At 45.9% G+C, this 5,606-nt stretch overlaps 1 protein-coding gene across 1 annotated transcript in view; it reads left to right on the top strand.

The window, feature by feature from the left end:
• Positions 1-748: 748 nt before the first annotated feature.
• Positions 749-5,606, top strand: part of sipa1l2 (signal-induced proliferation-associated 1 like 2) — a 109,257-nt gene continuing 104,399 nt past the window's right edge. The window contains exon 1 of the mRNA XM_048248997.1: positions 749-871. The gene's annotated coding sequence lies outside the window, so the exon portion shown is untranslated. The remainder of the gene's footprint in view (positions 872-5,606) is intronic.

The raw sequence follows: 5,606 nt of genomic DNA, 5'->3' as shown, positions 1-5,606 counted from the left end.
TGACTTGTCATTATGGTATCCATCATGGTCCTAAACAGTGACTAGATTTTGAATTGCCTATTCAAGGCTAATTATGGACTATAATTGCCTAACATATGCCACCCGCCGAGATGGCGAATTATATTCCCCACACACATTTCCCTCATCAGACGGTCTTACTAAAAATAGCCTGACATTTTAACCGAGCGTGTAAAATGGCAAAGATTGACAAGTTGAACCAGGGACTAAAACAGACCCACGGGCCTATAGACGGTTGCCCGCGGACATCTTACACATTTGGTGGAGTTTTCCTCCCATGACTGAACACGTCCATCCACAACATTAGGCTATATTCAGCACAATGAAAGGCAGATTTCATTACTCACACATAACCTAAAAGAAGACACTGGAGACACGTTCACCGCACCCTGCCACCGGAGGAGGCCACTAGCGTACCAATTTTAAAAAAAATTGTTGGGCCCAAACCGTTCTCATTGTATGAGGTTAAACGTGCCTGAATTGGTGCCAATTTGATTTCAAAGAATGTGCAATTACAACACGGCCAATTACTTGTATCAATCCTGCTTCCCTCTCCAGCGCTTGTTGTGGCTGAGTAAATGTTTAAGCAATGACTGACAGCAAAGAAAACCAGCAAAAAGCTTATTACAGGGGTCCGTCGACACGAGAGCCAATCAGCGTGAAACATGGGCGGGCTTTTCTACCGGTGCTGTCAGCGCAAGGAAAAGCACGGTTTCGTTGATATGTGGTGCTACTGAGAACTACACCGTCTGGGGAAATTAAGTGGTTCATTGTTTGCTCTCCGGAGCTCCGGCTAGGATTACTAAACTCGTACTTTCGGATAGCATGGGATATGCCGCTTACAGAATAACAGGTAGGACAAAGTTGCTCGCAAGTAACCGAGCAAAATGTGCCGTTTTTTCTTTGTGTTTGAAGTCATTTTACGTTTCCCCTAACTTTCCGAAACGTAGTCACCACAGCGCTGGACAACGCGACAGTGTAGCCTACCTAATGCCCAACGCAGTTACGTTGAAGTAACCTCTTTGGACCAAAGGCACTTTGTGTTTGTTTTTGAGTGGTAATTGTGCACTTAAATGTGACAATTGTACAACTTTGTATTTGAGGTAGTTGGCTGTGCAGGTGACAGTTTTTATACGCCTACATTTAAGTTGCATGAGTTGTTTTGTTCAACAGCGTACTTGCGATCAGTTTACTATAGGATACTCTACATTTTCATGGGCTAATATTTTCACATCTACACACTTTTTAAAAACAAACAAAAGCGCACGTTACGCATCCAAATCAACACAGCATACGTGTTTGTGTTAAGATCAAGAGTGCGGACAAAGTGACATTAACAATAGAGGGAGTTGTTGGGATATGTGGGTGCTTGGTTGAGGACGCTGGTAATAACTTGCATTTGGGTAGTTTTTTTATTTTTATAAAGAGACTGTGAATGATCTTCGATGGTTTGCTTTAAACTGCGGTTGCAATAGCTGATTTGTTTAGTTCATCTTAGCGCTGAAAGTGTTGTCATTAATGGAGATTAGCCTTTCCCCAAGACCTCATTACTCAGCGACGTTGAAAACCCAGCCCATGGTCTGAAATGGATTCGTCTCGGTACATTTGTGACGGTTTAAAGAGAAAAAGAAAGTTCTCTATGGCTTTTTTTTCTTCTTCTTTGAGAGGTAACCTTGACAGCCAGCTGTTGCCTCCATCATCTTGGCAGAAAGCCTCTGAAAATCTGGGACTATTTACCCTCACCGGTATGGTGCTCCTGCTAATTCTTGTGCTCACGGAGGTTCCGTTCATGAGTCCAAGTTTCCCAGCGAGTGTGGTGACTGCTCGCGTTGTTTAATTCCATACAAAGCATTCTGATTCACTGCCTGTTTTACGAGACGCCCATAAGGAACTGCGTGAGTCAGGAACACAAGGTCTTTATCTAAGACGGCTGGAAATATTGTCCCTTCCCGTGCGCTCCAATTCGCCATTCATCACCGCGAGCTCGGAAGGTGGCCTATTTCCTTTGCGTTCTTTTTTTTTACCCCTTTCACTTTAGACATGCAAAGACTAGTTTATTTAGAGCTGCAGTAAACCCGAATTCGTGTGACATTTACCCTAAACAAAAAACATAGTCTGCCTTATGTTTACACCTGTCCCCATGCAGTTTGTATTGTTTAACATCTTGGGCATTGTTGGACCTTCTGACGTTTCAGAGTGAGCCTTGGACTCGGAGAAGTCAGAGGCTGAGATGAGCTTTAAGTGAGGAATGGAGTTTTCAGGATCTCAGTGTAACATGAGGATGCAGGTAATGAGGCTACCAGGGGGAAACAAAGAGAGTGATGGGAGAACTGGATATGTCTGTTTTCAGATCTAATCATAGCTGAGTTAGTAAACATTTCAAATATTCAGTTGCCCATAACAGCTGGACACTGGTTATGGTTTTTGGCAAAAGCCTGATTATATATGTGCATGTGGATATTGCTTATCACAGCTAGAACTGCCAATGGATATGCCATCAGTCTGCTTCCAAAAATCTGAAGTGATGGCAAGACATGGAAATGTTTTTCTTCTAAATAGATAAGCAATCAACACAATAGATTGAATAGCTGTTATTTTTCCAAACTTTTCTGTCTTCAGTCAGGAGAGTAGGGGGCTGTCTGTGTGTGTGTGTGTGTGTGAGAGGGGGTGGGGGTTTGGGTGGACGTCCTGGGTGGCTCTCAAAAGACGAATGCCGCCACTTCCTGACGGCACGCAGCCGGTTGACGGGCATCCCAGCTCCCTCCGAGGGCGCGAATCAATGCCCTCTGTATTGTCACCTCCGAGCGAAACAACAAGCCTGAGGCCGGTGTGTGTGTGTGTGTGTGTGTGTGTGAGAGAGAGAGTGTGTGTGTGTGTGCGTGTGTGTGTTTTGTCTGGAGATTAATGCCTCCCACCCCAGTGGAAAGCACCTGTCAGCACTGTGAGAAACTCTCCCAGGCAAAGGCCCAGCAGGGAGCCACAATGCTTGTCTTGACTGAATGAGACTAATTAAGCCTCTCACCGTTTGCTCTGAGGCACGGCAGTAGGCACCTCAGCTACGAAGGAGAAGCAGTAGCATGGGGCTTTCTCTATTGTGTTGGATTGCATTATGTTGCACTGGAGGGTTCTTAGCTGAGCTATTTTAATGCAGAAGTAAGGTGTTATTAGCCGAAGGCTGCTGCGGTCGGTCTGTCTCTCTGTCTGCGTGCCTCGTTGATCTCTGTCTAGCTCTCTGGTTGTCTGTCTGTCTATCTGTCTGTCTGTATAGACCCTTTCAAGAGAGTTTCATTATCAGCATCATAGTTGGCCCCACAAGGCTTCCTTTTTAACATTCCATATGTTATCTTAATGCAGAGGAAGTAGATTGGGAACCAAATAGAACGTTCAAGCATTGTTTTTGTTTTTATTGTTGAAAGGGTCTATAGCTCTGTATGTGTAATAATGGAACGGCAGATTTTGGGAAATGGCAAGCTTACAAGTGAGAGGAGTTGGGGGCGGGGGTGCAGAGTCTCTTCCCTCTTGTACTTCCCCCTCACTCTCCATCTCTCATTTACGAGATCAAAGCTCTCTGAAACATGCATCATTGGCCATTTCCTTCTCTGAGCATGAGTCAGTGAATGTGGTCTCTCCCACACGCCCTTTCAGATTCTATCTCCTCCAGGCGTTCTCCCTCTCTCTCTCTCTCCCTCCCTCTCTCTATCTCTCCCCCATCTCCCTCTCTCTAACCTCCTATAGGGTATTTGTTTTGTTTCTTCACTCTCTCCTTTATGTTCCATCACATTTTCTCTCCTCTCTCATTCATTTCTTTCTTTCTATCCCTTCTTTCACTTCCCATCCATCCCTTGTTACTCTGTCTTGTCGCACCTTGTTTCTCAGCCAACATACGAGTGGTGCACCTCTTTCTCTCTCTCTCACTCACATATCCAAATGCACTACACCAACTGAGCACCCTCCATGTGAAATATTTAAAAGGCAAGAGTGTGTCGCCTCCTCTCCATGGTTCCTTTGGGCGTTTTGGGCCAAAGTTGTTTAGAGAAGAAAAAAAAAAATGTAGGAGTGCCGGGGCATCCCGAGTCCCGAGAGAGAAGCATCCTGTTGACCTTATTTGGAGGGACTTGAATATGAAAAAAGAGGCACTGGGATTTAATTTCTTCCCCTATTAGCTCCAATTATACAATGTGTGTGTGCACATAAGCTCCTCCGCCACCGCCTAGCTCGCGGCTCGGCCTGCCCCCGGATCCGGATCCAATCTGGCGCGGGTCCGTTGGCTCTGGGCGACCCGACCCGAGAGAGAAATGGGGAGAAATGGAGAGAGAAGAGGTGAAGTTATCAGTCCCTCTTTCTGACATGTTTGACACGTTTATTTATCTAACCCCAAAAAAAAAAAAAAAAAAACCCTTCATTGAACATTTCACACCACAATGATTGTGCCCAGTCTTCCTGTCTGTGCGGCCCAGGTGTGTGGACGTCCTGTCCTGCATGTTGGCAACAGCTTGCTTTGCCAGCGCAACTGCAGAAACTCACTCCAGTATGAATTACACAAGGCCCCATTGAGGACCTCTTATCACTTGCACGTCAACAATGTGAAGGTACATAACGAATCTCACCTCAGGCTCCAAGTGTTAATTAAAAGTCCTTTCCCATTCATCTTCGGGGGCTTATCTGACATATTCATTCAGTGTTTCCCAGAGAATTTAATTCTATTTGTGGTGGTAGGTTTGCAGAATTAACTTGAATGCAACAGTTTTTAACAAATTAGCGCAGCGTGGTTATGATGCTAATCAGATTCAAGCACAATTTAGTACCACCTGGAAAATCATTGTGTGGTGGTCAATGTTGATATTGTGGTGGGCCGCCACGAATAAGTCAATGTATGGGAAACACTGTCATTACTGAATGACTATTTCTAAAGAGCATATTTGGTTTAAAGACTCGGTCATCACTGGGTTGGATAACAGAACCTGTATGACATAAGCCCCCGTATGGAATTCAGCTCAAGTGACCATTTGAGGTTTTAGATCTGCCATCTTCTTGTTTTGAGTGGGTAAGGTTTCAGGTCTTACATCAGGAGCAGTCTTGAGTTGGATCAGTCCAGAAGTGTGTGTGTGTGTGTGTGTGTGTGTTTGTGTGTGTGTGTGTGTGTGTGTGTTTGTCCTCCTTCCAGCCGGTGGGGTAGAGTATCTGGTGGCGGAGGGAATGCACAGGTCCCGGCGGCGGATTATGCCGAGCCATCTGCTACTGCCTGTGCCGAAAACGCCGGCCAAGGGCCGCTCGCCGTCTGCCGACAGGAAGCAGCGCTCTGTTCCTGTTGCCGTGCTTACGGTTGTGCCGTGGGTTGTTTTGTTTGTTTGTCGTCACGCGTTCCTGGGCTTTCGTAGGTCCCAGCACAGCGTTGGCTAGGCCTGGCCTAGAGTGCCCTCGGGTGTTTTGCGTGGCGAGGGGATGAATCTTTGCGCTTAACCCCTCGACTGACCGCATCACTGAGGTCAAAAATTAGTCAGTGACTAATTAATCTGTGCACATGTGCGCCAACTCCCTCTGCCACCTTACCTCTAACGCTACCATCTCAAAATCCCCATCTGCTTCCA

Source organism: Alosa alosa, chromosome 7, assembly GCF_017589495.1.
Source record: "Alosa alosa isolate M-15738 ecotype Scorff River chromosome 7, AALO_Geno_1.1, whole genome shotgun sequence".
In the NCBI taxonomy this organism is placed as follows: domain Eukaryota; kingdom Metazoa; phylum Chordata; class Actinopteri; order Clupeiformes; family Clupeidae; genus Alosa; species Alosa alosa.
This window is presented reverse-complemented; position numbering and strand designations above follow the sequence as displayed.